The sequence below is a fragment of the Coregonus lavaretus genome, assembly GCF_964263955.1.
Source record: "Coregonus lavaretus genome assembly, chromosome: 37".
Classification (NCBI taxonomy): domain Eukaryota; kingdom Metazoa; phylum Chordata; class Actinopteri; order Salmoniformes; family Salmonidae; genus Coregonus; species Coregonus lavaretus.
The window spans coordinates 9,324,563-9,350,611 of NC_140024.1; the positions used below are offsets into that span (position 1 = coordinate 9,324,563).

Here is a 26,049-nt window from a genome sequence, read left to right on the forward strand (position 1 = left end):
TATTCTGACCTTGACTTAATTTACTTATAATTCCACCACCTTTATGCGCGAGGAAACCATGAATAATGTCTAGCAAACCACCCGGTTCCAAGTGGAAAAAGCATCTACTTTATTTTTCCCAACAGAAATAACGCTATACTCCATGCACTGTAATTTACAACTTGTTAAGAGCTATTGATAAGAGCTAGGTAAACATCTGTTTGGATAAGGATTTGTAAATATTAATTGTTTTAGATATATTTTATCTTATAATTGTTGCAGACAAATGTGAAACCAGTCATATAGCCGTAAACTGAAGCATTTCAACATATCAACTTCACACAGTAAAGTTTATGAAATGCCATTATGCAGAATTTAAATTGTACAGCCTTTTAACTAGAATGGGCACTCTCGAATGTCTTAATTATAGGCTACCCCGACTTTCCTATTTCTATCATGTAAAATATTAGCCACTATCAGTATCGACCGTCAGTAGGCCTAATAACAACACATATTCAACTGCCAATTGATTGTTAGTTCCCTTCAGTTGGTATAGCCTACATTATCATTCCATTTCATTACATTGTTTTGTTTAGCTTCATTGGCTTCCTCTGTAAACGCCTTCAAGGCCATGTGGTTGTTGCTGAGGATCATTAGTAACAGTTGATAATATAAAAAAAAGATATGGAGGCTAATTAAGACCAAGCCGTAACAGTTTGAACCCGATGCATGGTGCAATACTTGGCTGTGTCATCACACAGTTCCATGGTTAGTGCAGGCAATTGAGGAGGGTATAGCCTACTTTTGTACACTATTCTCACTATTATAATTCTATGTACACTAATCTTCCAACATGACAATGGGTTAAATAACTAAATGTGGCAATTTTCAGAATTAATCAAGCCACCGTTTTCTTTCTTTCATGCGTAAAGGCACTCCAAACCTGCTTTTTATGATTCATAAATACTTTCCTAACCCTAAATAATCTACAAGATCAGAGTATTTTCAAATCTACCAATAGGTGCTGAAACGGAGACGAATAGGCATATATTTAGATGGCTTTCTTTCATTGATCCCTAATATTCTGAACCCGTTCTCTCTATATATTCTATTGAGTCTGTCGACAAAATTCAAACTAAAAGGTACACCATTTTTAAAGGGATGGCTTAAGAGAAATGAATGCCCTATATGCTTAGGCATGAGTGAACAAAAATCTGAAAGGAATTATAGGATCTCTATGGGCACAGACACAGATTCTAAATGTTTGTAAGAGATAATCCAGAGAGCTAATCTAACAATAACGAATTAAAGAAAAAAACACTCAATTTGTTTCAATGCAATTCCACTTGGTAACCACTTGGAATCAATGAAAAGTCTGACCTTAAAATATATGGAGGACTAAAAGTGCCACAATTAAATAAATAAATACACCATTAAATAATTACTTAAATGTGTCATTAATTAATTCAAATTAGAATTAAATACATAAATGTGTAATTAAATGTGTCATTAATTAATTCAAATACCGATTCATTTTATGTAAAATACATATATAATAATTTCACTATTTACATTTACATTTCATGATCCTGCATTGCAGTGATTCATGAATTACTTAAAACTGTCAAACTGACCCATCAAAGTCAGTGGGCGGGGCTAACGCGAATCTAGTCTGATCCATTGCTTTGGTCTGAAGTAGAGTAGGCCAACCTGGATAGAGACAATGGAGGATCTCCGTGAACTTTCCAGGGAGTTGGTTAGAGACATTTTAAACTTAGCAGAGGATGTAGAAGCAGGACCTGCTGACATTATCCGGAATTGATTTGTCTTGGCTTGATGCAGAGGGTAACCAATCAGGCGTTAGGTTCCGCCTACCAACTTTTGATGGGTCAGTTTGACAGTTTTAAGTAATTCAGGAAGCACTCCAACGCAGGACCATGAAATGTAAATGTAAATAGTGAAATTATTATATATGTATTTTACATAAAATGAATCGGTATTTGAATTAATTAATGACACATTTAATAACACATTTATGTATTTAATTCTAATTTGAATTAATTAATGACACATTTAAGTAATTATTTAATGGTGTATTTATTTATTTAATTGTGGCACTTTTAGTCCTCCATAAAAATAAGGGCAAGAAAATCAATTATGCAGTTATCTTAGACCTAAGATACACACAGTCTCTGACTCTCTCTCTCTCGCTCTCTCTCTCACTCTCTCTCTCTCTCTCTCTCTCGCTCTCGCTCTCGCTCTCTCTCTCTCTCTCGCTCTCTCTCTCTCTCTCTCTCTCTCTCTCTCTCTCTCTCTCTCTCTCTCTCTCTCTCTCTCTCTCTCTCTGTCTCTCTCTCTCTTGTTCTCTCTCACACACAATTCAGTCCCATTTAAAATCCTATTTTCCCTAACCCCTAACCCTAAACCTAACACTAACCCTAACCTGTACTCTTACCCTAACCCTAACCTTAACCTTAACCCTAACCCTAACCTTAACCCAAAAACCTAACCTTAACCCTAACTCTAAACCTAACCCTAGCTTCTAACCCTAACCCTAAATCTAACCCTAGCTCCTAACCCTAAACCTAATTCTAACCCTAACACTAAATCTAACCTTAACCCTAAACCCCCTAGAAATAGCATTTGACCTCGTGGGGGACCAAAAAAATGTCCCCAGTTGGTCAGATTTGTGTTAGTTTACTATTCTTGTGGGGACTTCTGGTCCCCACAAGAATAGTTAATCACGTCCACAAACACACACACACACACAATGTGGTGCCCTGTCTGCATTGCAATACTGGAAAGTCCCAGTCTCAACCATACTCCCACAGTGACTAAACTTTCCATAATGTTTCTCTTCTCAATCCCTAGACTTCGAGAACTGCCACTGGCCAGTCATAATCTGTTATTGTTTCCCTGAAATAATGTGCGATTATTAATGTAAAAACGTATTCTAAATTAACTATCCAGGCTGATTTGACATTGGGAGCTATGATGGAGCTGCATTATAAATGGTTTATGTCATAGGTTTTGTCAAGTTCCTTTCCCTTGCAGCTCCACTATGTAATTGAAAAGTCACTTCAGAATAAGGTGGGTTAGGGGGGCTGACCAGCAATGTTTGCTGCATTCTGAACACTGACGCTTGGGGAAAATGGGCCTTGAGCGGCACTGGTCAACTTTATTTATTACATTATCAAAGCAGGGGCTTGCAAAACCCAGATACCAACTGAACCCAGCAAGTCTCACTGGATGAATGTGTGCTTGTGTATCAGCTAAATTAGAATAAGATGAAGTAGCATTTTTACATGGGCTCTTTTGAAAAATGCCTGTTCATAGCCTGTACACAGAATTGAAAGGTGCAGGAGAAAAAAATGAGGTCAGTTTAGTATCAATGTCTTATCTGAGGAAATCCATTCAGAAATCTCAGTCGAGGCTGAGCAGTTTCACTTTCTAATGGCTTCGGCAGACATCCACATTCCTGTCTGACCCTCGCTCTCTCTGTCTCTCCCTCTTCCTCCATCTCTCTTTCTTTCTTTACCTCAGTCTTTCTCCCTCCTGCAGAGGCCCCCAGGTGCTGCTTTGCTTGCAGAGCGAAGGCTGGTGATAAATGGCCACATCTGCCTGTTTTTACTGCCAAGTGCAGCTCCAGCTTCAGTCCCTAATGTAGCCAGACACAGGACCACAGGGCCACTTATCAACCCATACAAACACCCAGGAGACTCAACTAAATCCCCAAAACTAAGATCTCACATTCTAGTCAGGCATGTAATTGCTCATATTAAGTGCCAGTGGTAGTCCAAGTGCTGTATTGTTTAGTGGCTTGTGAATGGGAAAAGGAAGTCAATCTGTATGCCCACCTCAGCTTAACCCCTGATCATTTACACCCACATTTTTATGGATTGAAAAATATACAGCCATCAGTATGAGCTACTATACACCTGGCATATTTATGGCCCTAACATGTGAGCCTTTACATTTTTCATCGAGTAGTGTCTGACTCTGCCCTTTAGCTATTTCTATGGCAACCTGCCGAGCCCTGAGCAGGAGATGGGAGCAGATAAAGGCACTAAGGACGAGGGTGCAAGAAACTTCAGTGTTTACACCAAACACAAATCTAACTGTGAGGCATGCAAGCGCCCCCTCCTTCAAAGTCGGGTTGGCAAATTGTTTTTGAAACGCTTTATTCAGGTGGATGTGCTGAGACCAAGGCTGCTGCACCTCTCTCTAAACAACAGAAGACACTGGCTGTGTCCGAATATCCATACTAGCGTACTACATACTTAAACTGCATACTATGTACTCATTGTCGCATACTTTTTAGCACGTACTGTTTTAGTAAAAAGTATGCAGTATGCCACAGCCGCAACGCAGTAGCGGATCCTGACTGGCTGAGTAGGTGGAGCGGGGCCATGTCCGGGTGGACTTTTCCAAATTCAACAGACATGCATCGCATTAACCAGCCTGATAATAGCTAATTTCCAATTTGATTAATTTCTCTAAACTCTGAATAGAATAGGAATGGAGTTATAGGCCTACTCAGGCTGGTTAAAGGCAGACTATCACCTTCGACCTATACCGTAGCCCATATAGCCAATCTATCCTATTTAAAAAGGACTGAAGACAGAAACAGATCATTTAGTTCCATTTCATCATACAGTATTCCTCCGTGAAACCAAAGTGCTGTAACATATATAAATTAAATCAAACAGCCTAGTATGCACACCAAAACTTTTCAAAGGTTATTGCACAGAAAAACATTGACAGTCGGGTGCATCGCAATTTCAGAACTGCTGGACAGCAACATAATAAACTAAAGCACTGATCTGGTATGGCAACTGCTCGGCATCCGACCGTAAGGTGCTACAGAGGGTAGTGCGTACGGCCCAATACATCACTGGGGCCAAGCTTCCTGCCATCCAGGACCTATATACTAGGCGGTGTCAGAGGAAGGCCCAAAAAATTGTCAAAGACTCCAGTCACCCACGTCATAGAGTGTTCTCTCTGCTACCGCACGGCAAGCGGTACCAGAGCGCCAAGTCTAGGTCCAAAAGGCTCCTTAACAGCTTCTACCCCCAAGCCATAAGACTGCTGAACAATTAATCAAATGGCCACCCGGGCTATTTGCATTGACACCCCGCCCCATTTGTTTTTACACTGCTGCTACTCGCTGTTTATTATCTATGCATAGTCACTTTACCCCTACCTACATGTACAAATGACCTTGACTAACCTGTACCCCCGCACATTGACTCGGTGCTGGCAGCCTCAATATTGCTATTTTATTGTGTAACTTTTTTTTTTACTTAGTGTATTTAGTAAATATTTTCTTAACTCTATTTTCTTAAAACTGCATTGTTGGTTAAGGGCTTGTAAGTAAGTATTTCATTGTAATGTCTACACCTGTTGTATTCGGTACATGTAAATTTTATTAAATTTTATTTTATTTGAACTAGATCCAAATGACTGCTAAGGATTGATCCATAAATTAAATAATTAAATAGGTAGTCTAGCGTACAAAACTAAAACAATCCATATGTTCAAAAGAGCTGATTATCATGACATTAATAACGCAGCCACATCCCGAGTCCCCGGTGCTGACACATTCAGAAATCAAAAGATGGTTTAGTATTTCGTTGACGAAGGCCAAGAGAGCAAGAAAAGCTTTTCAATGAGAAAACAGAAATCCGACTTCTGTGTTCAAAGATGTAGCCTATGATGCAATATTCGTGCTCATTTTAAGGAGAACAAAAAATTACTTAACCTACATTTGAACACCGCCGCAGAAGCTTCGCTATTCGGCATCTTCCCAATTAAGTAGCCTAGTTTTGTTGTTTGGCTACTTTAAGAAAACTAGGGCGTATCACTCACAGCCCCCTTCTTCCAATGCATTGTGGAAAAGTTTGCATTGAATTCTACTAGATGAAGAGCCGAAATGAGTACAACATCCAGGCATTTAAACCATACTCGATTAACGAAAATTCACATACTATAAAACATTATTTTTTTGCATGCCCTATTTAGGACGTTCGGACACGGCTACTGTCTCTGCCGTACTGTGCACAGAATTGAGGCACAAGACCACAAAACAGGCATAAACTAAACCAAGCACATGAGAATAGGACCAGGTTTAAAGGTCTTTCAAAGATGGTGTAGGGGGACACAATATCGATGGAGTTTAATGCCAAAACGGGTATGATGAAATCCATTTGTAACATCTTAGGAAGCCATAGAATAAACCAAAGCACTGCTGTAACTAAGGAGAGTAGTTGGGGTGGCAGGTAGCTTAGTGGTTAAGTTGTGCCAGTAACCGAAAGGTCGCTGGTTCTAATCCCCAAGCCGACTAGGTGAAAAACCTGTGGGTGTGCCCTTGAGCAAGGCACTTAACCCTAATTGCTCTGAATAAGAGCGTCTGCTAAATGATTAAAATGTAAAGGTAGTTCAAATGGAAGCAGCTGTCAGGCCTGCAATAATGCATCTGGCCTTCAAAAGCAAAGTAGGTTTCCTCCCAGTGTAAAATAAATAAAAGGTGAATGGTTTGATTGTCGGGAAAGGAGGGCTAAGTACTAACGGGAACAAGCCTTTTTGGCAGCACATTAAAAGACTACCGTTTTACATGACAGAAAATAGAAGCTGGGGCTTGTTTGCTCTCTTGTTTGAATTGGTGGGAGTGTCGGGGGTGACAGGGTTATGGTATGGTAAGGGTCCTGGTGTTCCGGTGGAAGGCACAGCAGGAGACATGCCTTCCCATCTCCCACTCCTGCCCTCCATTACGATCAGGCCCTTGTTTACTACACCCTCCCTCCTGGAGATTACAGCCCCGATGTCCTTGCGGGAGTGACAGGCATCTTTCAGCCCACAGTCGTTTCCATTGAGCAGGCCATGACATTCCTGGTCCTTCACTGGTTGTGCTGCTCATGCTCAACTGCCTCAATTATAAAGGGAAAAAACTGATTTCCTTAAAGGGATACTTCAGGATTTTGGCAATGAAGCCCTTTATCTACTTCCCTAGAGTAAGATGAGCTCGTGGATACCATTTTTATGTTTCTGCGTGCAGTTTGAAGGAAGTTGCTAACTAGTGTTAGCGCAATTGCTAGCTAGCATTAGCACAATGACTGGAAGTCTATGGTAACTTGCTAGTAGATACCATAGACTTCCAGTCATTGTGCTAAAACTACCTCTTACTTCCTTCATACTGGATGCAGAGTCATAAAAATCCAGGAGTTCATCTGACTCTGGGGAAGTAGAGGGCCAAAATCCCCAAAATCCCCAAATCCCAAAAAATCCCTGGGCCACGCACAGTCAGCCACTTAACCCATGTAGTAATAATTTCTGCCCTGCCGTAAAACTCATCCCAAGAAACAAAGGCCATGGAAAGATTGCCAAACTGCTTTCAATTACAATATAATCTCAAGACTTTAAATTATTCTCAGAAGAAAAGTTTTAAAGTGACAGAAATCCCTAGATATGAGGGAGTTAACAGAGGTAGGAAATTAGCTGAAACTTGGCCTCATACCAATCAGTGGCGCCTAAAATACTTTAATGCACTTTCCAAACACACAGAATGAGAAATGACCCAGAGGGGCCTCCAGTCACAGAAAAGCCATCTCAATGGAGGCTGACAAACAGCTCTGGGACAGAAATCAAAATGGCTTCCCTGCAGACACAGTGGAGGAGAGCTGGTGGGGTCTAATAGGTGCCAATTCCAGAGTGGTGAATGGGTTCACTGATGCAAAGCTACCCTGACAGTTTGAAACAACCCAAGCGAACAATACATAATAGATGCAAGAGGAAAACTTTTTTATTTCTTTCCTTTTCTCTCTTTTTTCCCTCCTTCGGTTTTAGCATTGTCTGCCATATTACCCATGGAGTCAAATGGAAAGTGACAACATACTTCAAACTCTTTCAGACAGTGCTGAGTGTGCTGCTGTCCAGGGGAAGAGTGTGGTCAGTATTGACTATTCCCCTTTCCAGTGTCCTGAATCAAGGGGTCTGGCTCAGGAGAAGAGAAAGGGGGGGGGGGGGGGGGGGGGGGGGCTCAATCCTTCATTGTTGAGAGCTGATAAAGAGATTAGGGCACTGTGAAAAGAGGCAGGACTGAATCTCCCAGCATCTGAGATGCCTGTATGAAAGGGCCATTGTGGCCCTGGTACACATCCTGCCTTCCCTGAACACTTGACAACCAAAACAGTGGACAAGAGAATTCCTGTGTCAGACAAAACACTCCTTTTCTGCACCAAAGGTTTATCAGCCTCATTTACAAATGTATGCCTTTGTGACCAAATAATTCCCCATTAGCAAAGCTACTAGAAGCAGAACTAAATAAATTATTCACAAATTCACTGGTCTTAATGGTTATAAAATAAATAAAACCGTCTTCATGACCACATGACTGAGTGCAGAAAAATAAGTTGATCAAAAAGTGCCACGGCATCAGTATGAGAACATGTGGTGGCAAGGTTTTTTTCTCTAGCCTTCGTGTGTCACTGTGTTTGACTGGTTTGTGTGGTTGGAATCTGCACGTCAAAAGCAGAAAAAACATTTGAGTGGGCCACCAGATGTTCCATCGCAATAGGGTTCACATGCATACATCCTCTTCCCCCTTCCCTTTTTATGACTCACTGCTATTGATTCCCATACAATTTCCCCTAGAGGAAATGAGAACTTTAGATGTACAAAATTAAATAAAGAAATGTAATCAATGACACTCCATTTCCTATTATAATGACAAAAAAAATCTAAAATGAGAAACGAGAGAAATTATTTGCATACCTATACAATTTTAATGCATCCAGGATGGAAGCGAATACCACATTATACCACAGTACATAGCCTGCATCCCTCTTCCACAAAAAGTAAACAAACTACTGAAGATCATCCGCGGGGGGTATTTTTGTTTCATAATTCATATGAGACAGATTTCCTTCCATGGGTAATTCTGAAGCTCGGAAGATCACTGTAACAAAGCTGTGAATGCCAAAGACCATATAAAGTCAACAGACTATGAGTGCATCTGGTCTCCTTGTTTCACCCCAGTATGTTAAGGCGTATGATGCCCTAACAGCTGCTACAGTATGTGCTGACTGCACTTACACTTACATGTGTGGTAACTTGAATTCGATGAATTCAAAAACCTTTGTCTCACTAACTCCCTCTCCTCTGAAATACATGCTCACTCTTAGAAATCGAAGATCATATGCAGCCAGTCCAAGGTTTACTTCATCGTTTTTTTATATCAATAAAACTATATTACATTCTCCAGACAATTCCTAATTGGCCTCTGGTTAGAGCCTTTTATTTCAACTTGTAGAGCAGATCCCTTTGTGTAACCTTCTGCTGACATTGTGACCCTTTCTGAGGCAGAGGGTGACCAAAGGACTGAGACAACTGGGAGCAGACCCTGATTATTCACGCTCCACTGAATTGTCTAAAGGCAGGATTGAAAGTATTAGTATACATTACCAAAGCTTTTAAGACCACATATATCTCAATTACAGCATGGAGGCCTTAGGGCTCTGTTTTGTCTTACTCTCCTCCAGCTGTGACTGACAAGATGGCCCCTGGACTGGTGTAGCTTGTGTTTGGCCTATCTCAAAGTAATCTTGGATTCCCCAAGGAAGACAGGCCTACATCACACAGACACATTCAATCCATTTTTTTTAAGGGTGCTGAGAGGAGAGCCTGGGTGACTGGCAGGGTGCTAACAGACTGATGAGGGATAATATCAAGTGAAGGAGCCTCAGCTCAGATAGAACAGTCTGATAGGGCTGCTGCTGAGCTCAGAGAGGAGGGGGATGAATTCTGACTGAAGTTTGCAGAGAGGTGGAGGTAGTGAGGTAGCAGGTGGACAACACTAAGGATGGTCAGGCAGCCTGAGATAGATAGGGAGAAGTTTCACAATCCTTTATTACAGACAGTGTGACAATTACAGTCCTACTCTGAGGTGGGAAGAAGCTGGACAGAGCTCTTGGCCTTCACTTTATTACAAGCAGCACCTCCACAATATACACTCACCGGAGAATTTATTAGGTACACCACCCCGTTAACGAAAATGGATCACTCCTACAAACAGTGAGTCACGTGGCCGTGGCTTGCTATATTAAGCAGGCAGACAGGCATCGAGGCATTCAGTTCCTGTTCGATTGAACATTAGAATGGGAAAACAAGTGACCTAAGTGACTTTGAGCGTGGTATGATCGTCAGTGCCAGGCGCACAAGGATCCAGTATCTCAGAAACAACCACCCTCCTGGGCTTTTCACGCAAGGTTTACCGAGAATGCGACAAACGAAAAACATCCAGTCAGCGGCAGTCCTGTGGGAGAAAACAGCTCATTGATGAGAGAGGTCGAAGAAGAATCGTGCAAGCGGGCTACAAACAGACAAATAACAGCGCAGTACAACAGTGGTGTGCAGAACGGCATCTCGGAACGCACAACTCATCGATCCTTGTCACGGATGGTCTACTGCAGCAGACAACCACACCGGGTTCCACTCCTATCAGCTTTAAAACAAGAAGAAGCGGCTCCAGTGGGCACGCAATCACCAACACTGGACAATTGAGGAGAGGAAAAACATCGGCTGGAACATGACAGTGAGTTCAGGTTACTTAAGTGGCCAGCCCAAGACCCATACCTCAACCCAATAGAGCATATTTGGGATGAGATGTAACGGGCTGTTCGCAGCATGCCTGTTCTGGAGGAAAAAGAGGGGTCCGACCCGGTACGATGGGTGTACCTAATAAACGGACACAATGAAGAAAATAAGGACAGTGGAAATGAAAAGGCCTATTGAAATCTGTGTTGCCTCTTACAGTCTCGATCTATCAAGCTTCCAATCCAATTTCATATGTTGTATTATGTTTCCAATGTTACTATCAAAACCCTGCTTTCCCTAGAAAAACACACTATCAATCCTAGCTACCTCCCATGGAGTAGCCCAAAAGGTGGGTGAAAATAAATCCCTTTTCAAAGTGTCTTCAGACAGTATGGGAGGACTCTTCCAAATATATGCCAGCAAGTAGTTAGCTCTTTCCATCTCATTCAAAATTACATACAAACAAATGCAAAAGAACCAGACACTGTGAAACACTGTTATTTCCACCTGCCATTCTCAGTTACTTAGCCAAATTCAGCTAATTTCACAGGCTGCTGAATCAACTGATACACATTCAAAGATGGAATATGCATCCGCAATTAACATGGGCTCTTTTCATATCTACAGACACAACTTTCAAATAGCTGCACATCAACAAAAATTTGAACAACAAGCAGGTTGTGATTCTCAGTTTGGGTTTCATTCTTTCTTTCATAATCCTCCAAGACTTATAATTACACTATATAACGATGAGTGCACATCTCTGAAGAGTTGAATTGCCCTGAATCTCATACTGCCAATAGGCACAGCAAAGGATAAAAGGAAGAGCATTAGAGTAAGCATTAGCTGATTATGCAAATGTATCACCATATGCCAGCAAATAATGAATGAACCTGGTGCACTTAGCACTCTGATTGCAGACTACGGGTGATTTATAAATCAAAAAGATGTTATCTTAGCATTAAAGCACGGGGAGGATGGGCTGCACAGTTAGTGACTGTGTTCCATCTTAGCGGTTCCTTTAAACAGAAACACTTACCCCTTGTGCTCTTTTTCTTTAGGTGCTTTCTGTTGTTGACTGGGCTGGTGTGGGGGTAACCAACAATTAGGGTTATTGCAGATGTAGAGTGGGTGTAATGGAGCCTGTCATTGCTAATCAATTCCTCCTCCACCCCTTAAAAGGCTAAAAAGGAAAGTAAGTGTTGAGGTTGATTACAAGGCGCACCTCCGAGATGCTTAAGATTATTGTTTTCAACCAGGGGTCTGCATTTGTACTTCGGTCTTAGGTCAACGCAACAGTGTTTTCTGTGTATTTTTAGCAGTCAGCATTTCCACAGTAAACCAACACCATAATGACATACTGTATGGCTGTGCAGCATGAATGGAATCCTCTGTGTAATATTATCTTATTAAAAAAGCTCAAAAGCGGCATTGTTCAGCTAGCTCATTTATTTGCCCCTTCCCTAGCGCCCCTCAGTGCCCTTGCTTTTTTAACCTACAGTACAATGGCATTAGATGTCAAGTGCAAAGTCTTATCAGAAATATGCATGACACGTCTGCTAATGCCTTGGAACAACAGTGCAGAAAAGCACCATGCAATGACTGTCAGTTGTCAGTAAAAAAACAAACAAAGACTATACCAAACAAACAGCATATACACTATTTTCTTCTTCGAAATGGAAAAGCAATGCTAGTCACCTCTGCTCTCAGGAAAGTAGGGCTAAGAAGGTCTCCTAAGACCTGGGAGAGAACTCTGCCATATTACCATACATACAGTATATTTAAGCCAAATACCTTACGGACTGTGTTTTATTTTTAAAGGTCAGCTTGGCCATAGCTCTTATCAAAGCAGTTACTTTCGATATTACCATGAGAAAATGGCACTATCGCAATGACTGCATCTGGAGCGGAATTCATTTAGGAATCAAGTTTGCAAAGAAAATCCAGGACTTATTGCATACATTCATACATTATATTTTTTATTCAAGGACTAGTAGTGGTACGCAAGCATATCTTAGAGAAAATTGTCAGTGTCTATTGTCTGTTTCTTGGAAGACAAAAAAATAGAGGTAGTGGCTTCAGCTGTAGTACAGATATGTACATATATCCCATTACAGTGAAAATCCTTGCCTCCATGAGCAGGCTATTTCTTATGCAACGAAGAGCATGCCCTGAATTCACATTAATTGTGTCCTTACATGAAAGAGGGAAGATAGATGAAGCTTCAAAGAATGTTGAAAGAGTTGCAGATATGTTGTGCAGCAAAAGCTGATTGCAATGGAGTTATACTGTACGTCAGTAGCCTTAGCCTACCAACTCACTGCCAACAGATAGGATGTTATAGATAGATTCTGTCTCCACTATGTCTTTATCTATCCTATCCTATGTTACAGATAGGATGTGGTTGTCTCACCTAGCTATCTTAAGATGAATGCACTAACTGTAAGTCGCTCCGGATAAAAGAGTCTGCTAAATGACTAGAATGTAAATGTAATAGGAACGTCTGATTTTCGTTTTTTTTTAAGTCAGGGTGAAATTCAGCCAAACCCTCTCATGACACAAAGCTTTCCAGGACACAAAAGATACTCAGAGCAAACATACAGCACAAAACTTGCCATTATCAACAATTATGGAATTGTATAACTTTGTGTGACTTCTACCCCCTTTTCCCAAGTTCATGTGAGGCAAAAATGTATATATACACAACAGTTATGAGGGGAAATGTGTTAGAACATCATGACAAGCATCAAGATTAAAGAAAAGCAATATGATAATGCGCCATTTGATCAAAGTGTGGATTTGACATGAGAGAATGACTATGCATGCTGCTGCCAGACATCGAATCCAGTTCAGCCAACATGTCCCCTCCAGGAAACAGAGGAAGGAAGGTTAATAAAGGCATTAGAATGTTCCTGAGAGGCCTGTTTTAATGAGTGGATAATTTAGACTGCAACTCTGGTAGTGTAAATGAGGCCCTACCTAAATTAACCCCATAATCAGTTAAGCTTCATGCAGCATTTGGCATGTTGGCCTTCAGTATGTTAAGCTTGTGCTTTTGACACGCATATGGACACAGTTTGAGCATGTGTCCACATATCCACACTCACATAAATGCTGATGCTCACATCACACACACAGCTTGTGCACAGCTTCAGAGTTGATCACCAGCAATAAAGTATGACATATTCCCATGCACTTTCAAAGCTCCCCTTCTATACACAAGCTCTAGAGAGTATTAGAACTCCTCCAGTATGTTAATCAGAAGTGTTACATTAAAATACCATGTTAGAAAGCAAAACATATTTCTACATAAGTTACTGTCATGAAAAGGTACCCCAAGGAGGAGGTGACTATATGGCCTCCATGTTGGCTCCCTTAAAATAGACATTGACACACACACAGCTTTGCACTTACGAGGTAAGAGAGAAAAAAAATACTTTATATGGTCTTACGAAGAGCCCTTTCAGATCACAATGTTATACACTAAAGGTGGCATGGAAGAAACATGGTGTTCTGGTCTTGTAGTATCTTTACACACTCAGGGCTACGTCTACCAGCCCAACTGCTCCTGTTTCTCTTATATAAAGGTGTCGTTTTCAGACTGAAGAATAATCATGTAATTTACTTGGACTTTTTTACATGTGTTATGATTGTCTTATTCAGCACCATAACAAGTACAGTGAGGAAAAAAAAGTATTTGATCCACTGCTGATTTTGTACGTTTGCCCACTGACAAAGACATGATCAGTCTATAATTTTAATGGTAGGTTTATTTGAACAGTGAGAGACAGAATAACAACAAAAAAATCCAGAAAAACGCATGTCAAAAATGTTATAAATTGATTTGCATTTTAATGAGGAAAATAAGTATTTGACCCCCTCTCAATCAGAAAGATTTCTGGCTCCCAGGTGTCTTTTATACAGGTAACGAGCTGAGATTAGGAGCACACTCTTAAAGGGAGTGCTCCTAATCTCAGCTTGTTACCTGTATAAAAGACACCTGTCCACAGAAGCAATCAATCAATCAGATTCCAAACTCTCCACCATGGCCAAGACCAAAGTGCTCTCCAAGGATGTCAGGGACAAGATTGTAGATCTACACAAGGCTGGAATGGGCTACAAGACCATCGCCAAGCAGCTTGGTGACAAGGTGACAACAGTTGGTGCGATTATTCGCAAATGGAAGAAACACAAAAGAACTGTCAATCTCCCTCGGCCTGGGGCTCCATGCAAGATATCACCTCGTGGAGTTGCAATGATCATGAGAACGGTGAGGAATCAGCCCAGAACTACACGGGAGGATCTTGTCAATGATCTCAAGGCAGCTGGGACCATAGTCACCAAGAAAACAATTGGTAACACACTACGCCGTGAAGGACTGAAATCTTGCAGCGCCCGCAAGGTCCCCCTGCTCAAGAAAGCACATATACAGGGCCGTCTGAAGTTTGCCAATGAACATCTGAATGATTCAGAGGAGAACTGGGTGAAAGTGTTGTGGTCAGATGAGACCAAAATCGAGCTCTTTGGCATCAACTCAACTCGCCTTGTTTGGAGGAGGAGGAGGAGGAGGAATGCTGCCTATGACCCCAAGAACACCATCCCCACCGTCAAACATGGAGGTGGAAACATTATGCTTTGGGGGTGTTTTTCTGCTAAGGGGACAGGACAACTTCACCGCATCAAAGGGACGATGGACGGCGCCATGTACCGTCAAATCTTGGGTGAGAACCTCCTTCCCTCAGCCAGGGCATTGAAAATGGATCGTGGATGGGTATTCCAGCATGACAATGACCCAAAACACACGGCCAAGGCAACAAAGGAGTGGCTCAAGAAGAAGCACATTAAGGTCCTGGAGTGGCCTAGCCAGTCTCCAGACCTTAATCCCATAGAAAATCTGTGGAGGGAGCTGAAGGTTCGAGTTGCCAAACGTCAGGCTCGAAACCTTAATGACTTGGAGAATATCTGCAAAGAGGAGTGGGACAAAATCCCTCCTGAGATGTGTGCAAACCTGGTGGCCAACTACAAGAAATGTCTGACCTCTGTGATTGCCAACAAGGGTTTTGCCACCAAGGAGTAAGTCATGATTTGCAGAGGGGTCAAATGCTTATGTCCCTCATTAAAATGCAAATCAAGTTATAACATTTTTTACATGCGTTTTTCTGGATTTTTTTGTTGTTATTCTGTCTCTCACTGTTCAAATAAACCTACCATTAAAATTATAGACTGATCATGTCTTTGTCAGTGGGCAAACGTACAAAATCAGCAGGGGATCAAATACTTTTTTCCCTCACTGTATGTATATGAGTAGAAATAACTCATGTTTATATTGCTTGAACATGAAATTATTATCAATGATGCTCTTGAGGGTAAGTGACAGTGTTCTGTGCACACACATAGTGACTTACCCAGCAATATGCGGAGTGCAACAATAATGACAGCTTTGAATAAACTGAGCCATGGTCCTACTTTCATCAGTGTCAAGCAATATTAGTACTGCATAATTCTGTAACTATTAATTAAATATCTAATTTGTCCACCCACTATCAATGCTGTAATTAGGGAATGAAAATAGATATTAACACCACTATTCAATATTATTTTTGTCCAGAATGCTTCATTAAATGAGACTGGGTGGTTATTCTATTACTTGACTATTACTACAGTGGCTTGCAAAAGTATTCACCCCCCTTGGCATTTTTCCTATTTTGTTGCTGTCACAACTTCCGCCGAGGCTGCCTCCCCTCCATGTTCGGGCAGGTTTCGGCGTTCGTCGTCACCGGCTTACTAGCTGCTGCCGATCCATTTATCATCACTCCACTTGTCTTGTCTAATTTATCACACACACCTGGTTCTTATCCCCAATTAGTCATTGTATAAGTGTTCCCTCTGCTTCCTTGTCTGTGTGGGTGATTGTTTGTAGTGAGCTGTGTGTAGCTCGGTTGAGCTACCCTTACCTTGTTGTTGCCAGGGTAGATATTTCCCCTGTGCCTGAGTTTTGTTGTCACATGCTTGCACAACTGTTTATCGGTGGAATAAACTATTTGGATGCGTATTACTCTCCTACGCCTGACTCCTTCTATCACGCGCATCACATAATCACCCACCCGCTATGGAGTCAGTGGGAGAAGAGCGCATGCCTGGAGTCGTGGCACGGGTCCAGGAGCACTCCACGATGCTGGCCAGCTTGGGGGAAGCGATGGATTGGGTTCTTCAGGTAGTCCAATGACTGGAGAGGAGCAGACCCGATCTGTCGAGACCAGCTGGCCAACCGGATCCAGCCACCTACACCCCAGCACCAGGAGGGCTCCAGATATCCCGACCACGGGCGTTTGAGGGGACAGCGGTGCTGTGCCAGGGATTCCTCCTCCAATTGGAGCTTTACTTCACCAGCATCAGGCCGGCACCATCGGAGCGGGAGAAGGTGTCCGTCCTCGTTTCCTGCATCTGTGGGAAAGCCCTGGAGTGGGCCAACGCAGTGTGGAACGAAGGAGGAGCCGCATTGGAGGACTACAGGGAGTTCGCTCGCCTCTTTCGGGCGGTATTCGACCACCCGCCCGAGGGTCGAGAGAGCGGAGGAGGACAGCGACAGTGCCACTCTGGTGGCATGAAGGGACAATCCACCACACGTCGTAGTCAACGTTCTTTTGGGCCTGGAGGCGGCAGGCAGGGCACTCACGCATCACCCCAGGTATCGAACACCCATACTTGTTCAGAGCCCTCTGTTGCGCACTGTACCCTACCTATCCACATTCCCGATCACATGGTAGTTCCCCAGTGTAAGGCGCTAGTTGATTCAGGTGCAGCTGGGAAATTTATGGATAGGGCATTCGCACGCCGTCAAGGCATTTCATTGTTTCCCCTCTCCATTCCACGTCCCCTCAGAGCACTCAACAGTCGACCATTAGGGTCCGGATTTGTTACGGAAGTCACTATACCAGTCAACATGATCTCTCAGGAGAATCATTTTGAGCAGGTGATTTTTTCAATTATTGAATCTCCTGCTTTCCCTGTGGTATTAGGTATCCTTTGGTTAGCACTCCACAACCCCACCTTCTCATGGCCGCAGAGGGCTCTCACGGGGTGGTCGCGTGAGTGTCAGGGTAGGTGTCTAGATGTTTCTGTTGGTGCAACCACGGTGGAAAATCCAGATAGTACCTCCACCATGCGCATTCCCCCCGAATACCGTGATCTGGCGCAAGCGTTCTCTAAAATGCAGGCGACTAAGTTACCACCTCACCAGGTGGGGGATTGCGCGATAAACCTCAGGGTAGACGCTGTACCTCCCAGGAATCATATATACCCCCTGTCACAGGCGGAAATGGTGGCTATGGAGACATATGTCTCTGAGTCCCTGTGTCAGGGGTATATACGTCCCTCCACTTCACCCGCCTCCACGAGTTTCTTCTTTGTGAAGAAGAAGGACGGAGGTCTGCGCCCGTGCATTGATTATCGACCACTGAACAGGGAGACAATCAGATTTAGTTATCCTCTCCCCCTCATTCCTTCAGTGGTTGAATCGATGCATGGGGCGCACTTCTTCACCAAATTGGATCTCAGGAGTGCGTACAACCTGGTGCGTATCCGAGAGGGAGATGAGTGGAAGACAGCATTCAGCACAACCATGGGGCATTATGAATACCTGGTGATGCCCTAAGGTTTGATGAATGCTCCCTCAGTTTTCCAGTCCTTTGTGAACGAGGTGTTTCGGGACATGCTTGGTCGCGGTGTAGTTGTCTACATCGATGACATCCTGGTGTATTCCGCTACTCGCACTGTGCATGTGTCCCTGGTTCGCAAGGTGCTGTCCCGACTGTTGGAGAATGACCTTTATGCTAAGACAGAGAAGTGTATGTTTTTCCAGCAGTCCATCTCCTTCCTTGGATACCGCATTTCCACCTCAGGGGTGGAGATGGAGGGAGATCGCATTTCAGCTGTGAGTAATTGGCCGACTCCAACCACGGTTAAGGAGGTGCAGCGATTCCTTGGCTTTGCCAACTACTATCGAAGGTTTATCCGGGGCTTTGGCAAGGTCGCAGCTCCCATCACATCCCTGTGGAAGGGTGGGCCGTCCCGGCTCCGCTAGTCTGCTGAGGCGGTTCTGGCCTTGAGGAGACTGCGGGGTCTGTTCACCTCAGCTCCGGTACTAGCCCACCCCGATCCATCACTATCGTTTGTAGTGGAGGTGGATGTGTCCGAGGTAGGGATGGGCGCTGTCCTATCCCATTGCTCGGGCACGCCACCCAAGCTCTGCCTCTGTGCCTTCTTCTCGAAGAAGCTCAGCCCGGCGGAGCAGAACTACGACGTTGGTGATCGGGAGCTGTAGGCTGTTGTCCGAGCTTTGACCGTGTGGAGGCATTGGTTCGAAGGGGCGAATCACCCTTTCGTCGTCTGGACGGACCACTGTAACCTGGAGTACATCCGGCAGGGAGGGGACTGAATCCTCTTCTTCACCCGGTTTGATTTTACATTGTCATACATTCCGGGTGGGAAGAATGTGAAGGCAGACGCACTGTCCCGGCTGTATGACATAGAGGAGAGGCCCAGAGACAACACCCCCATACTCCTGGCCTCCCGCATTGTGGCGCCGGTAGTATGGGCGATGGACGCGGATATAGAGCAGGCATTACGCACAGATCCATCTCCACCACAGTGTCCAGCTGGGCTGCAGTACGTGCCTGCTCTTATTCGTGATCGTCTGATCTTCTGGGCACACACGTCACCCTCCTCTGGTCACCCAGGTATCGGTCATACAGTGCGCTGCCTGAGCGGAAAGTACTGGTGGCCTATTGGCTAAGGACGTGAGGGTGTACGTCTCCTCCTGCTCGGTGTGCGCCCAGAGTAAGGCACCTAGGCACCTCCCAGCGGGTAAGCTACAACCATTACTAGTTCCACAACGACCATGGTCTCACCTTAGCATTGATTTTCTGACTGATCTTCCCCTCTCCCAAGGTAACACCACCATCCTGGTCGTTGTGGACCGCTTCTTAAAGTCCTGCCGCCTCCTTCCTCTGCCCGGTCTCCCCACGGCCCTGCAGACTGCGGAGGCCCTGTTTACTCACGTCTTCTGGCAATACGGGGTACCAGAGGATATAGTGTCTGACCGAGGTCCACAGTTCACGTCCAAGGTCTGGAAGGCGTTCATGGAACGTCTGGGGGTCTCGGTCAGCCTGACCTCTGGGTTCCACCCCGAGAGTAATGGCCAGGTGGAACGGGTAAATCAGGATGTGGGTAGGTTCCTGCGGTCCTACTGCCAGCACCGGCCGGGGGAGTGGTCGGTGTTCTTGCCATGAGCAGAATATGCCCAGAACTCTCTCTGCCACTCCTCCACTAACCTAACGCCTTTCCAGTGTGTTCTAGGTTACCAACCGGTTCTGGCACCGTGGCTCCAGAGCCAGACCGAGGCTCCTGCGTTGGATGACTGGTTTCAGCGCACGGAGGAGACATGGGATGCTACCCACGTTCACCTCCAACGCGCCGTGCGTCGTCAGAAGGCCAATGCTGATCGCCACCGCAGTGAGGCCCCCGTCTTTGTACCGGGGGATCGGGTCTGGCTCTCGACCCGGAATCTGCCCCTCCGCCTGCCCTGCCGGAAGCTGAGCCCGCGGTTTGTGGGGCCGTTCAAAGTCCTGAGGAGAGTCAACAAGGTCACATATAGGTTATTACTTCCCCCTGATTACTGTATTAACCCCTCGTTTCATGTGTCTCTCCTCAGGCCGGTGGTAGCTGGTCCGCTCCAGGAGTCTGAGGTGCGAGAGGTCCCTCCAACTCCTCTGGACATCAAGGGGGCCCCAGTGTACTCGGTCCGTTCCATCCTGGGTGGGGGGGCCTTCAGTACCTCGTGGAGTGGGAGGGGTACGGTCCGGAGGAACGGTGCTGGGTCCCGGTGAGGGATATCCTCGATCCCTCCATGTTACGGGATTTCCACCGTCGCCATCCGGCTCGCCCTGCTCCGTGTCCTCCTGGCCGTCCTCGAGGCCGGGGTTGGCGCGCTGCTGGAGCCGCGTGTCAAGGGGTGGGGGTACTGTCACGACTTCCGCCGAGGCTGCCTCCCCTCCATGTTCGGGCAGGTTTCGGCGTTCGTCGTCACCGGCTTACCAACTGCTGCCGATCCATTTATCATCACTCCGCTTGTCTTGCCTAATTTATCACACACACCTGGTTCTTATCCCCAATTAGTCATTGTATAAGTGTTCCCTCTGATTCCTTGTCTGTGTGGGTTATTGTTTGTAGTGAGCTGTGTGTAGCTCGGTTGAGCTACCCTTACCTTGTTGTTGCCAGGGTAGATATTTCCCCTGTGCCTGAGTTTTGTTGTCACATGCTTGCGCAACTGTTTATCGACGGAATAAACTCTTTGGATGCGTATTACTCTCCTGCGCCTGACTCCTTCTATCACACCCATCACAGTTGCCTTACAACCTGGAATTAAAATTGATTTTTTGGGGGTTTGAATCAATTAATTTACACAACATGCCTACCACTTTGAAGATGCAAAATATTTTTTATTGTGAAACAAACAAGAAATAAGACAAAAAAACAGAGAACTTAAGCGTACATAACTATTCACCCCCACAAAGTCAATACTTTGTAGAGCCACCTTTTGCAGCAATTACAGCTGCAGGTCTCTTGGGGTATGTCTCTATAAGCTTGGCACATCTAGCCACTGGGATTTTTGCCCATTCTTCAAGGCAAAACTGCTCCAGCTCCTTCAAGTTGGATGGGTTCCGCTTGTGTACAGCAATCTTTAAGTCATACCACAGATTCTCAATTGGATTGAGGTCTGGGCTTTGACTAGGCCATTCCAAGACATTTAAATGTTTCCCCTTAAACCACTCAAGTGTTGCTTTAGCAGTATGCTTAGGGTCATTGTCCTGCTGGAAGGTGAACCTCCATCCCAGTCTCAAATCTCTGGAAGACTGAAACAGGTTTCCCTCAAGAATTTCCCTGTATTTAGCGCCATCCATCATTCCTTCAATTCTGACCAGTTTCCCAGTCCCTGCCGATGAAAAACATCCCCACAGCATGATGCTGTGGGGATGGTGTTCTCGGGGTGATGAGAGGTGTTGGGTTTGCGCCAGACATAGCGTTTTCCTTGATGGCCAAAAAGCTCAATTTTATTCTCATCTGACTAGAGTACCTTCTTCCATATATTTGGGGAGTCTCCCACATGCCTTTTGGCGAACACCAAATGTGTTTGCTTATTTTTTTCTGTAATCAATGGCTTTTTTTCTGGCTACTCTTCCGTAAAGCCCAGCTCTGTGGAGTGTACAGCTTAAAGTGGTCCTATGGACAGATACTCCAATCTCCGCTGTGGAGCTTTGCAGCTCCTTCAGGGTTATCTTTGGTCTCTTTTTTGCCTCTCTGATTAATGCCCTCCTTGCCTGGTCCCTGAGTTTTGGTGGGTGGCCCTCTCTTGGCAGGTTTGTTGTGGTGCCATTTTCTTTCACTTTCTTAATAATGGATTTAATGGTGCTCCGTGGGATGTTCAAAGTTTCTGATATTTCTTTAGAACCCAACCCTGATCTGTACTTCTACAGAACTTTGTCCCTGACCTGTTTGGAGAGCTCCTTGGTCTTCATGGTGCCGCTTGCTTGGTGGTGCCCCTTGCTTAGCGGTGTTGCAGACTCTGGGGCCTTTCAGAACAGGTGTATATATATTGAGATCATGTGACACTTAGATTGCACACAGGTGGACTTTATTTAACTAATTATGTGACTTCTGAAGGTAATTGGTTGCACCAGCTCTTATTTAGGGGCTTCATAGCAAAGGGGGTAAATACATATGCACGCACCACTTTTCCGTTATTTATTTTTTCAAATTTTTTGAAACAAGTTATTTTTTTCATTTCACTTCACCAATTTGGACTATTTTGTGTATGTCCATTACATGAAATCCAAATAAAAAAGTCTAAGGCTAATGTTCAACCAGCAACGCTGTAATACCTTCCTTTCACGTCCCATTGCTTGTGAGATAGATGGCGTGGGCATATCATGGGACTGCCTAAAAGCCACCTAGCCTAACCTTAATGTCTGTCACATGACCTGAATGACATGTAAACAACTGAAACGCACAGGGAATGAAAATAAGCCTAGTAGTAGCCATGCAGTAGACACTGAGTATATACTGTCTTGGATTGTGAAATGGTGGGGTACCCTAATCTAGGACCCACGACATGAGGATAATGATTAAATCCAATCTGTCACCCTACTAGCTGCTGATGGAGGGACACAGACGTCCCATATTAGCATACTATTGAACAGTAACAGGGAAGCACGGTTATGAAGAAGTGTCACATATTCAGATAACTTGATATCTTAATTAGGCTGCCATGCACCCCCAGGAGGACCAAGGTCTAGGTCACATCCACTAATAATTGTCCAGGTACTGTGTGTTTAAAAGCTGCCATATTGTTATGTCAAGTCATTTGTAGACTACCTTATGATTAGAATCCATACTAAAGGAAACATGGCCAAACAAGAACTTCTTGCTTTACTGCCAAAATCTTGCAATATTCAGATATTTTTTCAGCTCAAGGTCAGCAAACTGAGATATGTTTATTTCTATTTGGCTGATGGCTGTGCATGGATTCTACATTTTAAAAAGGGCACACTTTTGTGTCTTTCCTTTTTTTCCCAAAGTAGAAAAATAACTCCTTGAAAAGCTCTAGCTGGCAGTCAAAATAACAAATGCATTTATTTGTTGAAAATGATGGAGTCTCTTCCGTTATCGACCCACAGTAATGTGGAATTGGAATAGCACAGCGTGGAGCAGAGCAGGAAACCGGTGCCTCATTTTTCTCCCCTCCCCAGAACTCCAAGGTGGTAATGTGACACTGAAGGTAACAGAAGCCACTGACTAGAAAGATGTTAATCCTGACAAAGTGCCACAGCATTAGCCAGAGCCTCTGTTAGATTGAATTCTCCGTCCCCTGGGACCATGGGCAACACCGGCGGTGGCGCTCCATCTTTCTGAGTGCCCCTCAGAGACTAGTGCCGAGGTAAGCAAACTGGGCCAGATGTCCACAGAACAACAGCACCCTCTATTGATTCCTTGAATACATGTATTTTCTTCCTCTGGGGGGTTTCAAGACTGTTGCCTGTAACTGTAGTTTTAGAGGTCTATTCAGTTTGGTCAGTCAGACACTAAACTGATCTTTCAGAGAATTGTTCAGTTAACAGGTAGGCTAACTATGATTCTGAAATGTTTTTTGTTGTTGTTGTTTTTGTTCAAAACTGATTTTAAGACGTTTGAGTGAAATTGAAATATGCTATGGAATAAGGGATGAAACAATCTATGTGATTCGTTGATATATGTATATTTCAACTATTTTCAGCAGTCATGTCACACACCAATGCCTTTGTGATTGGAGCTAAGCCTTCTCTGATGTGAGTCATTCACTTCTGGTTATGCTGCTCAAAAGATTTCACCATCAAGCATTATTACACTTTCATTTTTAATTATTGGCAGTTAACAAATTAAGAATTGGAAATTACTTTGTGGGGTAAAATCACCATTTAATACAATTTGTTAAATTATAAACCCTATGATGTGCACTCTTTCTTTTCAATGCCTTATTAGGGCGTAACACAGATCAATAATATCAGTAAAAGCATGTTCAATAAGGAGAACATTAAATTATTATATGAATGGTTCCCATAAGAGCACATGAAGGGAAGCAGAGCAGACATTTCGCTGAGCAACAGTGCGGTGGGGGTATAGAGTAGTAGCGGGTGGAAGGGGAGATTATTTTAATCTTGAAAGCAGCAATCTTGAGCTGTGGACATGAATACTGAGGGTTCTGTGAATACATACAGTCGACGCAATGGACCATCTACGCATGCTGTTTTCTTTAGGCTACCTTCTCCCTATGAATATAACCTATTGATTTTTTTTTTTTAATGCGTGTGAATTCACATTTCCAATATGAATTGCTGAGTAATTTAGCCTAATAAAATGTGGATGATCAATGCAACAAAAATGTACACTAGGCATATATAGCCTTGGTTAGAGACGCAATAACGGAGAAATATTTTTAGCCCAATTCGGTTTGTATTCAGTTGTAAATGATACACCAACCTGTTATCACTATAAAACTGTGACTCAGGAGTAGGCTAAACTAAATATTCAAACGACTGCTATCAAATGGCAATACATACAAAAAAATACACAATTGAATAAATTAAACTGACTTTAAAATATGATATAATAAATTATGAAAAACAAAAACCGTATTATGAATGCAGGCAGGAGAGAAAGTGGAATATCGTCCCGCATTACAATAAATATAATATACATAGTTTATGGCTATCCATCCCATTCAGTTCAATTAGCTATTTAACTACAAACTATTGCAAAGAAATGTATCCCAGTATACGCTAAACTTGCAGCGAAAGTTATCCCGTAGGCTATTCGTCACTAAAACATGAAAATGGATTGATGGGCGCAAATATGTAGTATAGCCTACCAGTGTGTCAAACTAGCAGTGAATAGTCAATGTGTAATTGGACCCACAAGCTTCCGATTAGAAACGGAGGATATATGAGAAAGTGAACAACATGAGATAATTTGATATAGGCTATGTTTACGGTCCTGATGAGAATCAAAATACCCCCCCAAATAAGTCACCTATACCCCTAATTAACTGCATTTAAAGTGTTGGACATACAATGGACACAGTCCACTCAGATTGCATATTGAAGTTATGAATGTCGCTTCTGAGGGGTAGGTGTTATCATTCGGAAAAGCAATTTAGGTCCAATCCCAGGACTATCACATTTTCCAGTTCAAATGACTCCAGAAATGGCACAACACAACTGTACTAAAATAAATGGATAGGACAATAACTATGGGCTAAATTCCTTACCTTGCTTGGAGTAAAACCAGACTCACTGTTGTCAGTCCACTGCTTGTCCCATTAGCAGCACCAGACTATGACCCCTTCTTTATGGCTATGAACATCCAACACGACCCGTCCTTGCGTTATCACTCCTGGTCCAAGCGCCTCTCCTCCTGTGCGTTCCGCTGGATAAGAGGAATACCGTGGACCGGTTGAGAAGACAGTGGAACTAGGCGCCTAGGGCGAGTATGATATCAAGAGAAAAGGAGAATTAGTGAAGGAATAAAACCGTAGCATCCCCAACGATCAATCCGGTGCAGCCGTTTAGGAGCGTACGTCCTCTCCAGCTTTCTAGAGAAACGAAATGAAGCTCGAAGATCTTAGTAGCAATGCAAGCAGGATGTCTTGCCAAGGGCGCCTAAGTAGAATCACCCCCCTTTTCCCTTTCCCTGCGATACCAGATGGAAGCAGTTTCTCATCTGTCGCATGTTCACAGACTCAGACAGCACAAGAGAACGGCGCGAATAGTTACACTAGGTTTAGAAATCTTCGTCCAATCAAAACAGGCGGATGGAAGTAAAGCCCTCCCTGGGAACCGAGAGCAGTCAAGGGAGATGGAGACAAAACTCATCTTCAAAATAAATGTA

The 26,049-nt window shown here is 43.7% G+C and overlaps 1 protein-coding gene across 1 annotated transcript in view; it reads right to left on the bottom strand.

Annotated features, from left to right (window-relative positions):
• The window catches only part of LOC311111188 (cadherin-11-like), a 69,891-nt gene extending 44,210 nt beyond the window's left edge, over nucleotides 1-25,681 (bottom strand). Inside the window, exon 1 of the mRNA XM_084153884.1 lies at nucleotides 25,430-25,681. The gene's annotated coding sequence lies outside the window, so the exon portion shown is untranslated. The remainder of the gene's footprint in view (nucleotides 1-25,429) is intronic.
• Nucleotides 25,682-26,049: the final 368 nt, after the last annotated feature.